The sequence below is a fragment of the Bactrocera neohumeralis genome, chromosome 4 (genome assembly GCF_024586455.1).
Source record: "Bactrocera neohumeralis isolate Rockhampton chromosome 4, APGP_CSIRO_Bneo_wtdbg2-racon-allhic-juicebox.fasta_v2, whole genome shotgun sequence".
NCBI lineage: Eukaryota > Metazoa > Arthropoda > Insecta > Diptera > Tephritidae > Bactrocera > Bactrocera neohumeralis.
Window position 1 is genome coordinate 30,053,533 of NC_065921.1, and position 18,508 is coordinate 30,072,040.

General features: G+C 37.7%; 1 protein-coding gene across 2 annotated transcripts in view; it reads left to right on the top strand.

Annotated features, from left to right (window-relative positions):
• The first annotated feature begins 763 nt into the window (after positions 1-763).
• Positions 764-18,508, top strand: part of LOC126756385 (putative fatty acyl-CoA reductase CG5065) — a 28,338-nt gene continuing 10,593 nt past the window's right edge. For both annotated transcript variants that reach the window (XM_050469418.1, XM_050469420.1), the window contains exon 1: positions 764-1,021. The gene's annotated coding sequence lies outside the window, so the exon portion shown is untranslated. The remainder of the gene's footprint in view (positions 1,022-18,508) is intronic.

Sequence of the window (18,508 nt, forward strand, 5' to 3'; positions counted from 1 at the left end):
CAGAGTCTTGGACGATGTCAACAACGGATGAGTCGACGCTGCGAGTTTTCGAGAGAAAAGTTCTGCGAAAGATTTATGGTCCTTTGCGTGTTAGCCACGGCGAATACCGCATTCGATGGAACGATGAGCTGTACGAGATATACGACGACATCGACATAGTTCAGCGAATTAAAAGACAGCGGCTACGCCGGCTAGGTCATGTTGTCCGGATGGACGGAAACACTCCAGCTCTGAAAGTATTCGACGCAGTACCCGCTGGGGGAAGCAGAGGAAGAGGAAGACCTCCACTCCGTTGGAAGGACCAAGTGGAGAAGGACCTGGCTTCGCTTGGAATATCCAATTGGCGCCACGTAGCAAAAAGAAGAAACGACTGGCGCGCTGTTGTTAACTTGGCTATAATCGCTTAAGCGGTTTCTACGCCAATTAAGAAGAAGAAGTAAAATGGTGTTACGTTATTTTGCATTTCAGGTGACGATATACAAGTATATATATTTTATTTACACCTATGTATACATATATACTCATACATTAGACCGCTTGCGCGTCTTCAACAAGCTGTTCCGTTTCGATTTAAAGTTGTACCTGTGCGAGCAGCCAGAGTCGCATACATACGTATGTACATACTTGTTGTTGTTATTTCCATGCTTACAAAATGCAAACCTACGGCTTGTAAGCCACTTGCTCAGCTTTAAAATTCATATATTACGCGCTTGTAACTTTTTTCGCTTTCAGCTGTGTGACTTCTAAGTGATTTTTCTTAAGTTTACCACTCAGTTCGCGTTTAGCATTCAACGCGTGCGGAATTACGACAATAGTTTTGGGTGTTTGCAAGCCGCGAATTAACAAGCTATTAATATATGTGCGATATTTTGGCAAAAATTTGAAAAATTTCACAAATACATATAAAAATAAATTTTTGAAAACGTTTCACCACGAATAAAAGGATTTTTGAACACAACAAAAAGTGAAAAATCCCAAAAAAAAAGTTTTAAAAAATTTTTATTTTTGCAAATTTTTTAAAGTAAGTAGAAAAAAGTGTAAAGTGTCATGTTTGCTTTTAATTTCGTTGCATTAAAATTTAAGATTTACTTTTAATGCATATATGTACATACATATGTATGTACATTAGAACGGATCGATTTTTTCCATAAAATCGCGTATGCGGGAAATGTTCTGCGGATCATTCTGAACAAGTTTTCCTAACAGAATCCAGTTATAAAACTTGATACGACTCTGTTATTTTTTATTATTTTTTAATTTATGTATTTTAGGCTGAGTCAAAAGGAATATATTTTTTGCTTGCTACTCAGGAAAATAGGTGCCTCGGCTCCTCAAAGAAACTATTTCTCAGTAAGAGCTTTTAATTGTAACGACAACGTCCTCCACATATCAGTTTTCTATTTTTTTTTCTAATTATCAGATAGAAAAACTCTTATCTCGCTTCCAACTACTTGGAAAATATTTTCTTTATAATTCTTGTTGGAAATTGAGTGCTCTACAAAAGGATCTCATACGTTTTTTTCCTAAATCTAACCGTTTAAAAGACAATAGTGGTTGAGATTATGTTAAGGCAAATTATTTTTCCTAAGATTTTTATAACTCAATGAAAAATATGTTATGCGGAGCTTCCATATAATACACATATAAATGATTGAGATGACGAGACGAACTGAAATCCTAGTGACTGTCTATCTATCCGTTCGTCCGTCTTGAGTAAAAATTGAGATATCCTGATGAAACCTGGTATGCGGCTTCTTTCGTGCAAAAAACAAATACGAGTTCGTAGATGGGCGTAATTGGACCACTGCTACTCCCCATAAAACACCATTAACCGAAAACCTATAAAGTGCCATATCTAAGCAATAAATTAAGATATAGAAGATCACACTAGCAAGGGACATCTATGTGAAAAAAAGATTTGAAAAAGTGTGCGTAGACGCGCCCTCCAAAAAGTTTAATGTACATATCCACTAAGCCGCTTAAGCTATAATAGCCAAATACGTTCGGGACAAATTCCTTTAGCACCCCTACCTACCGTCAGTGTAAAAATGGATGCAATCTGATGATAATCTCCCTCAGTTCCCATATAACGGTACTGTTAAAAACTACTAAAAGCGCGATAGATCAATTACCAAAAACTCCAGAGACATTCAATCTTACCACCCAGATGGTATTAGACAGCTTTTTAAGACCCAGTGTCAAAATTGGACAGTGGGCGTGGCACCGCCTACTTTTAGATAAATCCCATATCTCAAGACCTGCCGAAACGATTTCAACCAAATTCGGTATATGACATTATTTTAACATTTATATGTCACAGTGTGAAAATGGACGAAATCAGACTACAATCACACTTACTTCGCGTTATGCGATCTTTAGATTCTTTCACTTTCCGGTGCCGTTGAAGTATGCCGTTGAAGTATGCCACCTTATAATCACAAATAGTTCAAATCCAACGAAAACTGTTCAAGCCCCTAGCTACTGAATATGTGGACTCTTTGCTTATAATTGACTTTACCCAAAATATCGATGAATGTGTGAGATATACTATATAATTGAAATTCGGAGAGAATCTCTTCCTGATGGTGGTATGTCTATGTGCTACAAATGGGTTGCAACGAGTCAATACTTCCCTTAGCCTCCATATACCTAATATAAAGGTGGGTTTCAAAGTAAACTTCTGCGTGAATTTATGCCATCTATATATCGACTAATGTTAGAATCTGCTATCTTCATCGATTGTCCAGTGACTCATGACATTTCATTGATTGGAAGTGAAGTTACTGCGTTTTAAATGTCAGTATGTTTGCCCACATTAGATTTTGTTTTTAAATTTGTAAAACTTTTACCGAAACATTAAATTTTGTTTTGAAACAAGTTTATGGCGATGACTGCCTATCCCGCAGCAGATTGCACGAGTGGCTTCCACGTTTTCAAAGTGGTCGTGAGGACATAAATGACGATCAACATGTGGGCCAATCAAAATCCGTGATCACCGGGAATTCCATCAAAAATGTGCGTGAATTCATCAAAAATCAGCCGAAATCATCATTGAAATTCATGGAAATGGAATTGAACATCTCCAAAACATCGATTTATCGCATTTCGACCAAACATTTGGGCTTACGAAAGGTGTATGCACGGTTTGTTCCGCACAAATTGACTGACGACCAAAAATTGCTCAGAATCCAACATTCGAAGGACGATTATTTAACCAAAAATCACATTTTAACCATTGTGAGTGGTTACTTACCGTATTCGTCTGAAACAAAACCGTGCGACTACTTCCTTTTCAGAAAAGCGTTATGCAGAGGTAGAGGACATTCAAAAGGCTGGCACCGGCATACTGGCGGCCATCCCGCCAACGAGCTAAAACACTCGTTCGACATGCTTTTGGACCGTGCGGAAGGCTGTATTGAAGCAGAAGAAAACTATTTTGAATAACATAAATTCATTTTGCCGTAAAAACCATTTTTTCTGTTTTTTTTTTTCTTAGTCCTGTTTGCTTTGGAACGTACCTTGTATACAGATTTTCGAACTTCTGCATGACTTTATGCCGCATATATTGCCAATATGTGAGTTATCTTAATAAAATTGAGAGAGCGTGTTTTACTCATAACAGAGTGTCTTTGACCTAACCCCCATATAACTAAATTTCGAACATTATTTTTAATTGACCTTTATGAAACCCAAAGATTTTTTATAATGATAAAGTTTATATAAAATGAGGTCTGCACTATGCCAACTCCCATATACTACATACATATAATGATTTTTGTTTTTCTAACAATGTGTCTTCAGTGTATAAGTTATATAAGGTATATGTATATTGGTTTCCGCTCCTCTGGTTGAACTTTTACACCTTAAGGCATTTCCGTGGCTTTGATGCCTGCAAGTTGAAAGAGTATAAAATGTTCGGTTGCACCCGAACTTAGCCCTTCCCTACTTTTTTGCTTAATTTGGCTTCATAATTATTATTTTAAACAACATTTTGACTTTTTTGCTTTATTTATAGGTATATATTTTACTTAAAACATTATTTGATAAAAATAATAAGTTTTTCAAGATGATTTCAAAATATCACTTTATCTCTCTTTTTATATATATGTATATGTATATACATATTTTATTTCTTATGTATTTATTATTATTTCTTAATGAAATATTTATTTCCTTGCAAATATATTATTTTCTTAATTTCTTTCAAATTTTATTTTAAATTCCTGTGCTTTATTGGTTTTATATATTTTTGTTAATTTAATATAAATTAATTAAATTTTTTTATTTTTATTTTTCATAGTTTCTTTTATTTTATTTTGTACCATTTTCACAATTGAAATTAGTATTTGCATTTCCTTGCCTCGCTTTGGCATTTTGATGGCTGTTGCATGCTGCAAAATGCTCGCTGATTGCCATCATACATAAATTTCCACTTTACACCTGATGCTGTAGATCGTTTGATTAGATTATTGTTAACAGTAAAACAAATTAACTGTCTTTGGTTCAATAAAAACCGAAAGTAAAATCGCCGGTGGCAATGAGTTTATGAAGTTTATAGTTATTTCCCAGCTTGGAATAATAAGACGCGCTGTGACTACTGTGCATTTTTATAATTTTAATCAACTGTTTAGGTATTATGCGAACAGATAGCGATCTCACTTAACAATAAACATCGTATGCATTTCTTCTTCTTCTTTATTGGCGTAGACACCACTTAAGCGGTTATAGCCGAGCGCCAGACGTTTCTTTTTTTTTTTGCTATGTGGCGCCGATTGGAGAAGCGAAGCCAGATCCTTCTCCACCTGGTCTTTCCAACTGAGTGGAGGTCTTCCCTTTTCTCTGCTTCCCCCGGCGGGTACTGTTTTGAATACTTTCAGAGCTGGAGTGTTTTCATCCATTTGGACGGCATGACTTTGCCAGCGTAGCCGCTGTCTCTTAATTCCCTGAATTATGTCAATATCTTTGTACAAATCATACAGTTCATCGTTCCATCGATTGTGATATTCGCCTTTGCCATGCGCAAAGGACCATTAATCGAACTCGCAGCGCCGACTTATTAGATGTAACATCGTCCAGGCCTCTGCACCATATAGCAGGACGGGAATAATGAGTGATTTATAGAATTCGATCTTTCTTCGTCGAGAGAGAAATTTACTTCTCAATTGCCTACACAGTCCGAAGTAGCACGAGTTATTCTGCGTTGGATTTCGAGGCTGACATTGTTGTTGCTGTTAATACTGGTTCCAGAACCATTTGCTACGCTTAGACAATAGCCTAGAATTAGCGTCCATTGATAGTTAACCATCGCTCATTTCATTGATTGCAGGGTTGAGCGAAATAAGTCATTTCAAAAGGGTTGGCCAATAAATTTTATTGTTGTAAAATATTGGTATTCAGAAACATATTAAAGTATTTGGCTTGATTTCTAGCGGACCTAGAAGGTTAGGTTAGGTCGTAGGCTTGATAAAAAAAAAACGGTGGACAGATATTTCAACCTCAGTCTGTCAAAGACAGGGAAAGAGAGGAGTAAGTGACAAGATGATTCCACCTCGCATTCCTCCATACAGCTTTGACAAAGAGCGTCCGACAAAATATTTGGTTGCACCGCCTGTGTACCTATTGGACAGTATCGAGTCAGAAAAAATACAACAACAGCGCGATTAACTTCTTGCTAAGTGCAGAAGGATCTCGCAGTCGCACAAGTTCTGGTTGTTAATCAGCGCTTGCCGAGCTATGGAAATATGGAAAAAGCTTGAGCTATTGCTAATGAGGTCAGCGACTCCTTGACTAGTCATCAACCGAATTGAACAGAGGGCATAGGACCGTCCACTTTTAAGTAAAATAACATATATCGGGCATTGCTCGTCCGATTTCAACCAAATTCGGTATATGGCATTCTACTGAAATTCTTATCTCACAGTACGAGTACAGTACGACTGCAGCCACGCCTACTTCCCATATAACACAATTTAAAATTTCATTTGATTCTTTCACTTTCCGGTTTATAAATCAAAAATGCAATTAACATAACGAGATAAAACTTTGCGCGAATAGTGCTATAGAGGAATGACATCTTATTATTAAAAATTGTCCAAATCGAACCAAAACTGTTCAAGCCTCTAAGTATCGAATATGTGGACCTCAGTATCTATAGTTGACTTTTTAACGAAAATATCGGTCAATATGTGAGATTTATAACTGAAACTCAGAGAGCATCTTTTGCTGACAATGGTACATATGTTGTGTATGTCAAAAATGGGTTGAATCGCGTCAATACTTGCCTTAGCTCCCATATACCTAATATAAGGACTTGGAGGGTCACTTTGTACCGCTTACGTATGTATGTATATCGGTCGATATGTGAGTTAACTCAATGCAAATGACAGAGGGTGTTTTGTTCATAATATTGTATCATTGTGCTTAAAACAAATAAAATTGGGCGAAAACTTGACCTACTCCCCATATAACTATGTATGTAATATGAGAATTTTTTGATTCTTGCAAGTTCCAAGAGTATAATTTGTTCGGTTACACCCGAACTTCGCCCTTTCTTACCTTTCTTACCAAACTGATACACAAAGTCGTCGTAAGCATTTGTTCCGAGAAAATGAAAGAACCAGTAAACAATGATTAACGCTGAACTAAATAGTACACATATATACATACGTATACACTACAGTAAACACATTTGTACGTACACAGATACATACTAATAATTGCTAACAATTTAAAGCGAGGCAACTAAAATTCATTAGCTTTAATACCGAAAATTGCTAATATTTTATACAAAATGTAGTTTTTCGTAATTAAATGCGGTATTTTCACACAAAGTGGACCCATTTAGTGACATATATTCACATACGTAGCTATTTGCATGTGTGGGTATATAATGTAATTTACAGCAAATATATCAAAATGTGCTAATATTACGCAACTACAATTTTATGCATAATTAAATGAGTTGAGTTAAGTGCTTTCTTAAAGCTAAGCTTTTACATAGGTATTAATGATCATTAGGTCTGAAATAACAAGCTGTGTAGTTTAATTTCTAATAGTATTATTAAAAAGCTAGTACGAGTATATGCTATATTTTATAAGCCATTTATATGAATGGTATTATTCCGATCATTCCGATAGAATAGTTAATAGAATTATTCAGCTTTAAGCTCGAAACTTTGAAACCGAATGGCGTAATCGCTATAATAAACTGGTTAAATTGAAGTTAGTTTGAAGTGATTACTTCCCAGACAACTAACAGTTTAGTCACCGGTTAGTTACCCAACAGGGCTACCAGAGATTTATGTTAGCTTTTCTATAAGTTTTTTAAGTTCGTTGATCCTTTTTTACGCAAAGGCCAAAAGGACTGTGTGTATTAGTTAGTTTCCACGTTAATTTTTTCAAAGTTCTTTGAAAGTGGTATAGTTGTTTGCATTTTCTGAGAAAACTGACCTCAGTAGTTTAGGTTAGGTTAATCTGGTAGGCCAATAAGCCATGCATAAACCAGTTTCGTCTTTTGCGATACCAGATGGAGTTCACTTGCTAAGTCCAAGAGGAGTAGTCATCGTTTAGGATGCTTATGCTTGACGCGAATTTTAACAGACTCTGCGGCCTCTGGCAACACCAAAAGCTCCGTCAGGATCGCGAAGGATCTCTCCGAGCCATTCGATAACAAACGAAGTTTCATAAAAGGCGACTCCCTTTCCTGTGACTTCTTCAACTTACTTCTGGAGAAAATAATTCGAGTTGCAGAACTAAACAGAGAAGGTACCATCTTCAATAAGAGTGTACAGCTGCTGGGGTTTGCTGATGATATTGATATCATTGCCCTTAACAACCGCACCGTTAGTTCTGCTATCTCCAAGATGAATAAGGCCGCGAAACAAATGGGTCTGGTGGTGAACGAGGGCAAGACGAAGTATCATCAAACAGTGTCGCACTCGCAACTAGGCAACACTGTTGACAGTATATCTTGGAACCAGTATCAACACCAACAACAACGTCAGCCTTGAAATCCAACGCAGAATATCTCTTGCCATCAGGGCTGAGTAGGCAACTGAGAAGTAAAGTCCTCTCGACCAAATTGTACAAGTCACTCATTATTCCCGCCCTGCTATATGGTGCAGAGGCATGGACGATGACAACATCTGATGAGTCAGCTTTACGAGTTTTCGAGAGAAAGGTTCCGCGGAAGATATATGGTCCTTTGCGCGTTGGCCACGACGAATATCACATTCGATGGAACGATGAGCTGTATGAGATATACGAGGACATTGCCATAGTTCAGCGAATTAGAAGACAGTGGATACGCTGGTTACGTCATGTCATCCGATTGGGTGAAAACACTCCAGGTCTGAAAATATTCGACGCAATACCTGCCAGGGGAAACAGACGAAGAGGAAGACCTCCACTCCGTTGGAGAAACCACGTGGAGAAGTACCTGGCTTCGCTTGGAATCTCCAATTGGCACCACCTTGTGAAACGAAGAAACGACTGGAGCGCTGTTGTTAACTAGACTAGTAAAGAAGAAGAAGCGACAGAAGACTTTTTAAATTATATTTCTTATGAAATTAGTATACGCTTGTCTTTCTGAAGTACATAAAGTGAATTTGGCGATTTTTACGATAAGTGAAATTATTCCACCAAGAAGTTCCATTAAATTTTGTTTGCGGAATCAAATTTCTGGTGTCGAAACGTTGAGAATGTTAGAAAAGGCCTTCGGTGATACTTGTTTGTCACAAGCAAATGTTTTTAATTGGTATAAATTATTCAAAGAGGGTCGAGAATGCTTTGACGACGAACGACGTCCAGGACAGTCATCAACATCAACTGATGATCAACACGTAATGAAAATAAATCAAGCAACAATTGAGAGTCCGCAATTAACAGCCAGTGATCTTACTGGAATCGTTGGAATATCAGAAGGATCAGTGAAAACCATTTTGAAAAATCAGTTGGCCTAAAAAAAGTGAGAGCACGATTGATTCCAAAATCTGTCTCAATTTTTTCGAAAAACAACGTCGCGATAATGTCTGCGAAACAATGCTTTCCGACTACCAGGATGTCATGAAATGTTTAATTATTGGCGACGAGTCTTGGATCTATGCTTACGACTTGGAAACAAACGATCAATCGGTCGAATATCGCGGCAAAGGTGAGCCGAAGCCGAAAAAACCACGTCAAAGCAGGTCAATATCAAGGTTATGTTGACAGTTTTCTTCGATTATCGAGGTGTCGTGCACTCCGAATTCCTTCCGACCGGCCAAACTGTCAAAAAGGAATACTATTTGAGTATTACGTGGCGCTATTCGTAAAAATAGGCCGGGGTTATGGGCCGAAAACTCTTGATTTTTGCATCACGACAATACACCGTCGCATACTGCGTTGATTCTTTGTGAGTTTTTCGCCAAATTTTCAACCAATATCGTGCCGCATCCACCTGATTTAGCTCCGTGTAACTTCTGGCTATTCAGCAAGCTCAAACGACCGGGACCTTTGACGACCGGGGAAAGCGTTTTGAGTCAGTTGAAGACATTAAACGTGCATCGCAATGCGCATTGAAGGCCATTCCGGAAATTGACTTTAACAACTGTTTCGAGGATTGGAAAAAACGTTGGCACAAATGTATTGGAGCCAAGGCGGATTACTTTGAGGGGCACGACATAGATTTTGAAGAATAAATTTAGAATTTTAAAATTATGAACAAATTCTTACTATTTTTTCATGTAGATGATAATCTCTAATTGACTCGTTTAAGGATTGTCTGATCAACTTTTTAAACACTTTCTTTAAAATTTAGCAACTTGGAGAGCTTGGACCTTAACTATAATATATATAATGTGTAAATTTTTAAATATTTCAAAGTCTAAGGAAGACTTATATCGATACTCGGATGAGTAACTTACAAAAAATCTACCGTGAAAAATTAATGAGGGGATATTTTGTAGGGACTTGGAGCACACATGAATTATTTTCTTAACAAATTCAGGGTATTTTTAAACAGAATATTTTAAGACGTAAACAACTGTTAATAGTTACCGTAAACTATATTTTACAAACTTACTTGTTAACTACAATTTACTTAGATTATAAAAATGTTGCAATACACCTTAAGCGATAATCACAATATTCGCCGCCAAGAAATATCAAATTTAAGATAATTAATCCATTTTGCATGCTTTCAATCTTAGCTACGTAATTCGTAAATTCGAGTTCCTTAATCTAGACAATCACACTTCGGGCCGTGACAATAACATAAGGGCCAATACATAGCATGTGCATAACAAATTTGTAAAATTTATTAGGAATTTGGCACACCTTTTTTTTGCAAGTTACGTACGAAATTTCGCTGCAGGACAGATTTATTTTTAGTTTTCGCAAGCAATTTTCCAATCGACTGATTATCAATAAACACTTAGGAGGGTTATGAAAGCTTTACGTGTATAACGATCTTTTTATGCTTTTCAAGCTTTTCCTAAAATTATAATGCGTGAAGTCTTTTTTGTTATTTTATGAATATGTATATACACACTTATACTTATTTACTTAAAAAGGGTGCTCCATTTCGAGGTTCCCTCTTTAAAAAAAAAAAACACAGAAACTTCAAATTTAATGGAGAATGCTTATTATCATTCGTAAGAACATTATTTGGCATTTATTTTTTGAAAATTTTCTCTTTGAAATGTTGACCACGGCTACGTCCATCCGTTGAATCCAACATTCGATGGGTCGTTCGAGCATTTCGACTGTTAACTGGCGAATGACATGGGTGATGTTTTGCTCCAAGTCCTGAATCGCAGCGGCATTGTCCGCATAGACTTTAGACTTTACATATCCCCACAAGAAAGAGTCTAACGGTGTGATGTCACACGATCTTGGTGGCCGAATTAAATTAGCTGCTCACCGAATTATCTGTTCTCTCAATAAATCCATTGATTGATTCGATGTGTGAGAAGTGGCGCAGTCTTGTTGAAACCAAATGTCGCCGAGATCATGAGCTTCATTTTCAAGCATCAAATAGTCGGTTATCATGACGCGATAACGATCGACATTGACGGTTACGTTCTCAACGACATCATTTTTGATGAAATATGGACCGATGATCCCACCGTCCCACAAACCATTGAACCAGAAAAGGGCTTCATCGCTTAACAAAATTTAGCTCGAAAACATCGGATTTTCTTGGAACTTTTCAAGAGCCTGTAGAACGAAGCGATATCGCTTGTGTAGGTCGAGCGGCTTCAGTTCTTTCACAAGCAGTACTTTGTACGCTTTCAATTTAAGATCTCGACGTAAAATTCGCCAAGCCGTTCAATACGTCAGTCCGAGTTGCTGCGAACGGCGTCGAATCGACTCTCCACGGTCTTCATGTACACTCTCAGCTATGACTGCTATATTTGCTTCACTGCGTGCTGGACGAGGTCCATTCGGTCGAATATTATCCAATAATGAATGCTGGGTCTCAAGATAGATGATAGTGTTGCGAAGAGTACGCTCGGTAGGCCGATGATGAGCGAAGCGCGCGAAACACATTCTTTACAAAACGTGAATTTTCGTAATGCCAAACAATACTGAACAAAAATAACATGACAGCTTAACACGACTCTCGCGTGATACGTCAACAAAAGATTATTGAAGAAAATGCCTTTACTTGGATCACCCTTTAGCTTTCATACAAACTGTTCGATGAAAATCGGATACGACTCTTTTTATACCCTTTTATGCTTTCAAAAATGCTACCTGTGAAGGGTATTATAGCTTCGGTGTTGCCGAAGTTTTTTTTCTTGTTTTACTTATTAGTTACTTTACTTATTTATATTGGCTGTAAATTTTTAGCCGCAATTTAATGAATCATTGTCATTGTGAAACTACAATCGTCTAAACGTGCGTATAAATGCCTATAAAATGTGGATGCTCATATATACATATGTATGTATGTATGTATGAGTATATAAAAATTAAATGTATTTACCCTCTAATTAACTAGTTTGATCGTTAGATCACCACGTGCCTTAATAGTACATTTTTATATGACTCAGGAAGAATATACATACATATATATAAATGGCGAAGAAAAGCAGTTTCACGGTGTAAAGAATATTTTTTTGACATGTGGATTTAAAGAAGAAATATGGACCACTAATCCCCTCTGCCCATAGAGCACATTACCGGTAACATTTTGAGGATTTAACGGCTTCTCAGCAATGGAGTTGGATTTCGTAAGCCCGCAAATCAAGATCGTTCCGTAAAAGATTCTATAAAGTGGATGGGCCTAGTCGAAGTTAATGTCTGATTAGTAGCCAACTGTCAGTTAAGTGCTGGTTAACTTAACGAAGACTCCTTCTTTCGGTAAATCAAGTAGTTTTTTAAACCGAACTTAGCGGAGAGATGGGCTTTCATAGATATAGTGGACAGCCGTTTATTTTTTATTTTCTAGATTACATTCAGCTGCGGCACATATTGTTATAGGGTGGAGCCATACTTAGCGCATACTCTCTAAGCAGTGCACCGTTATAGTGTTTCTAATCTTATCATACTTAGGCCCTATCAGTTTTGTTATTTTGAGGGCTATTGATTTCCATCTTCTTCTTCTTCTTCTTCTTCTTAATTGGCGTAGCGCCGCGATTATATAACAGTCGTTTCTTCTTTTTTGTTGGATTTTGAGAGCTTCCAATTGAGGTCTTCCTCTTCTTCTGCTTCACCCGGCGGGTACTGCGTCGAATACTTTCAGATACTTTCATCCATCGGACAACATGACCTAGCCAGCGTAGCCGCTGTCTTTTAACTGAACTATGTCAATGTCGTCGTATATCTCGTAAGCTCATCGTTTCGAATGCGATTTTCCCAGCGGACCATAAATCCTTCGCAGAATTTTTCTCTCAAAAACTCGCAACGTCGACTCATCAGTTGTTGTCATCGTCCAGGCCTCTGCACCATATAGCAGGACGGGAATTATGAGCGACTTATATAGTTTAGCTTTTGTTCGTCGAGAGAGGACTTTCTTTTCAATTCTACCAGTTTCGTTGGCAAGAAAATGTTCCTGACATTGTTGGTGGTGTTTACGCTGGTTCCAAGGGAACCGATATTATGGATAAGTGCGAGTTGACATGTCGTTCACTGCCAGACCCATCCATCTACTCTGAGCTATTTGTACAAAATGCATATAATGCTTTCTTTTGATCGTTCCCAGCGGTCGTGACATTAACTCGGCCTCGGATTCATATAAAGATGACGCTAGCTTTGCAAACTCGTCTGCCTTTTCGTTGCCGAAAATGTTCCTATGACTGGGAACCGATATTATGGATAGGTCGAGTTGACATGTCAGTGATCTTAAAGTTTTCCAGCAATTGTTTACTTCACTTCTATGGCTATCCGTGTATATGGTTGCTTCTCGTGTTCACCTGTGGTTATTCAATAGAATTGTACAGGCCTCCTCTATATTTAATATTTCCTCTTGAAAGCCGTTGGCTGAGTTTGGTAAACGGATATAAACAGAGATGTCAAGATCATTGAAATATACTCCTGCCCCCACTCCGCAATGCATTTTGAACCCATCGATATAGATAGAGGTTGTATCCTCCTCCCCAACTAAATTTCTTCTACATTCCCGTATATACTTATAGTGTATTCTCACCTGAAAGTGACTATTGAAATTTGACCTTTGAGAGGATTCCAATTCAGCTAGGTTAAGCTGGTTCAAGGTTGGTGCTACTACATTCTTTTCTGTTCTAACTTCCTAATTAATTTATCCATAAGGCCGAACTTTCTGCTACATTACGAGTGATCTCATCTATGGGCAGTTGATGCAGGAGCACATTAAGCGCCCCACTGTGCCCTGCACAGGTTTCTCTTTGTATTAAATCGCGATTGGAGCAATGTAATATTTACAGATTAGTAAATTTTCGTACTGTTCAATATCTTGAGACGTGTTTGGCTAAGAATAGGACAAGAACTGAAGGCGCTCGAACTTCCCAAGCGACATCGCTTCGCTCGATGGGCACTTGAAAAGTTCCAAGAAGATCCGACTTTTTCGAGGCCATTTTTGTTCTGCGATGACTCCCATTTCTGGCTGAATGGGTATATAAACAAGTAAAATTGTCGCATTTGGGACGAAGAGCAAACCTGATGAGATTCAAGAGCTGTCATTTTATCCAGAAAACATAACGGTTTGGTGTGGTTTGCGGGCCGGTGCAATAATCGCTTTATATTTCTTCAAAAATGATGTCGATGAGAACGTAACCGTAAATGGCGACCGTTATCGCACCATGATAACCAACTATTTCATGCCTAAAATTGAAGCTCGTGATCTCGGCGACATTTGGTTTCAACAAGACGGCGCCACTTCCCACACATCGCATCAATTAATGGGTTTATTGAGAGAACTCTTCGGTGAGCAGATAATTTCACGGTTTGGGCCGATCGATTGGCCACCAAAAACGTGTGATATCACACCGTTAGACTTTTTCCTGTAAGGATATGTAAAGCCCCAAGTATATGCGGACAATTCCGCTTCGACTCAGGCCTTGCAGCTAAAAATCACGGGTGTCATTCACCAGTTACCAGTCGAAATGCTCGAACGAGTCATCGAAAATTGGACTCAACGGATGTACCATCTGAGACGTTCAGATGAGAACATTTAAAGGGATGATCTTCAAATGGAACACACTTTATAGTAAATCAATGTTCATATTTCTTTTAGACACAACATTTTCCCCAATAAACGCTACCTACACTTTGGAAAACGAAAACATTACTTCTTGCACACACTGTAGTATCCGTACTTCGGTAGTGAAATCCATTCGTTTGTTTCGCACTACTTTTTCATGCATTTTTCATTGTTATTGTTTTTGTTGTTAGTGTTACAATTAAATTTATTATAGCAAACATTGTGGCTGATACAAGCGAGTGAGTAGCCATGTATGATTACAATAATCAAGTGCAAAATAATTGGATTGATCTTGGCCACTGGCATTATTACGACACATCGCAACATTGTCCGACGAAGCGGAGAAACTAGTTAAACAAACGAAATACAAATATGTACTCGTACATACATACATACGTATATGTATATATGTAATTGAAAAAGTGAATCATAAAAATTACAAAACACTAAAAGTACACAGCAGGCAATAAAAGTCAGCAAGCTTAATTACACGCACATATACTTACATAAAAGTTGCTATAAGCGCGCTTATCCACAGTGTATCAAAAAAGTATAGGAATCCTATTGCGTATCATACCTGTACAAACAGTGTGCCATTTAAAGCATTTAATGCATAAAAAGACTTCTACTCAAAGCCCCAGGATCTTTACAGTACTTTGAAAAGCTTAAAAGTTAACAGTCTCGTTAGCAGCCCACCGTCTGCTGAGTTTTGGTTAACTTAACCAAGACTTCTTCTTTCGGTAAAGAACTCATAACCAGATATTGAAAAAAACGGCCCTTAGTCATTACTGGTTCTTCTTTATTGGCGTAGATACTGCTTACGCGGCTATAGCCGAGTTTACAACAGCGCGCCAGTCGTTCTTCCTTTTCGCTTTTCGAGGCTGTTTTATTCTTTCGGTAGTGCTTTTTACGTAGCGGGTTCCATATCCAGCCCACAACCTTGGGGAGAAGATGTTTCGGCCTCTCACTTTAGCTCGCTTTCAAAGGGATGTTTTTTAGCTATCCAGAGGATACTTGGTCTAAGACCGGAAGTCATAAGCTGCTTGAGCCATATGTAAAATAATCGTTTCTGCCAATTCCCAAGTGAATGGCGTTCAGAGAACTTTCCTTGCCTGCTTAAACTTCTACACATGGCTCCATCCTCGTTACTTCAACAATTATGAACGCCAATGCGTTATATCCAGACGAAAGCATTAAGAAACCTCTCCTTACATATGTGTATAGGAAACCTGTGTTATCTTAAACATTCAAACGAGTTGATCGAACAGCTTCTTGTTCGTTTTTAGTAAATAATACTAAATGTAGACAGTCTCATTCAAGGTGTCGACGTAGAAAAACTTTGGATAATGTTTCAGGTTTCTACTTTCAGAATAGAGAACATGGACCAATGATAAATTTAAAGGCTTCGAGAATTTATTCTCAACCCTCATAAATCTTAAATGAAAATTATCTTTTTTGAAACCTCGATTAGTGTAAAATAGCTTCGAAGGTCTAACATCGTACAATGTATCTAACCAAGTTTAGATCCTCATAAGTTAGGTAACATACCAAATTATAAAATTAAATTTTAAATAACAAAGTATTTTAGAGTTTAAGATATAAAGTGTAACAACTTTTTTCTCATATTTCTCAAATGTTGCCAAAAGATGGTTAGGTTACGTTAGGTTAAATGGTCGATCCTAAAAGGGACCTCACTTGGACAGCTTATAATTTACAGGTATAATAAGCTTATAAAAATTATCATGAAGGATCTTATAACCGACAAACCGCTTTGAGCATTTCACAAATTAGTTGAGGTGGCCAGTCGGTTTTGCAAAGGCTGGACAATAGATAAGAAACGCCTGGATGTTTCCATTTCACTTTAATCCATACAACTTTGACAATTTCTGTCGAAATGCATTTTTAGCCTTACAGCATGAATGGCTGATGAGTAAGAACTCCTTTGAACGTCCTCGCGTTAGCACAGAAGCTAGTCGTCAACCAACACCTGCCAAGCGCACGCGAAGTCCATAGATCCAGTGCTAGAGTGCAAAATGGCAACGCAGATCCGACTCGTTTCCAGTCCGATATAAATGGGGTACGGGTGTCCCGTCTTGCTAGCTAACCAGCTTTGCAGTTTCCAGCGATGACTCTATGACCATTGCGTCGAGTACTCTCAGAGCTGGAATGTTTTCATCCATGCGGACGACAGTTTCCCCATGTCGAGTGACATGTCGATCACCAGAAGTCAAATACCTAAGCATACATAAGTCTACTGAGAGGCGATATTTATTCAACTGAAATATTTTAAGACAATTTCCTATAATTTCGGAATTTCTAAATAGTAAAACAAAAATATTTTTATAAACTTTTCGAAATCTATGAATTGTTTTGGAATACTGTGCGTCCAATATAAAATTCCATACATAGCTCTTTGAAGGATTTCTTCATAATTTTCCTCGTGATTTGATAACTCTGCAGACACATACCGAATATTTGTATGTGTACATAGTATATGGCTTTTTGTACAATCGGTGGATAATTGCTTTTACGATTGTTTTGTTTGCGCTTTTCAAGTGTGCTTTTACGCTATATCCGAGTAAACATGACCAGTTTGACGGCTAAAGATCAATTACAATTCAGCAACGGACAAATACTCCAACATACGTAAAAGTGTGTATAAAGGGTGTTTTTAGCGGTGTTGACTTTTTTATTAATAAAAAAAGAAAACTATATGAAGCGTTCAATAGTTCAGAGATCTTATGTCCACATCAACTGTTCTACGTAGACACCTGTCGATCAAACTTTGCACAAGTCTCTCCCTACATCATTGGCTACCATTTCTCATTGATATTTAGCTGGGCAGACGTAACTTTATGATCAGCATAACCACGGACTTAAAGGTTATCCACAAAAAGTAATCTAACGACGTCAGACTCTTTTTGATATAAGCAGGTCACCAAAACAGAAACCTATGGATATAACGACCAGATCAATATCAAGACTTATTCGGAATGATTTCGACATGAAAGCCTTCCGTTGGTCAAACAGTCATCTTCTGACAAAGCGCTTAAAGCAAATTAGGCTCAACAAATATAAGCAGCTTCTTCAATGAAACGCGGTAAACTGAAATGAAAGAATCTTTTTTACCGAAGAAAAATTTTTCACTCTTGAAATTTTTAATAAGAGAATCCACAAACTCTGCGCAAAAACTGCCGAAGACCCAAAACATGTTGTTTCATGGATGTAAATTGATCAACATCAAACAGCTATCAATGTTGAGGAGTATTCTGTAAAGGCGTTACACCTCCTCATTTCTGAGAAAAAGTGGTTAAAACTGGAGCAAAAGTGTATCAGCAGTTTGTTTTAGAGGGCGCGCTAAAGCAATGTAGATGTAGAGCTTTGAATCTTCCAACAAGATTCTGCTCCAGCAGACAACGCGGTAACCACCAGCAGTGGTTCAAAAGCAATATTTCAGGTGTTATAGCTACGGATTATTGGACATTAGAAGTCCCATTTTGATTCCATTGGACTACAGAGTTGGGGAACATGACCGGTCGAATAACCACAGAAGTTTGGACAGTCCAAAAAAACTGTTCGTTCGGACAACAGAAGTGCCGATTTAATTCCATTGAATCGCAGAGTTGGGGTACATGACCTGTCAAATAACCAACAAAATTTTGAAAAGTCTCAAAAAATCTTTGGTTCAAGAAGCGTCGTGAATCCATTGTACTAAACTTTGTAGTCTGAGTTCGAAAATATGATTGCACAGAAATTTAGACAGTCTTAAACAACTGTTCATCCGTCTGTATATACACGACTTAGTCTCTCAGTTTTTGAGATATTGGTCTGATATTTTGCACACGT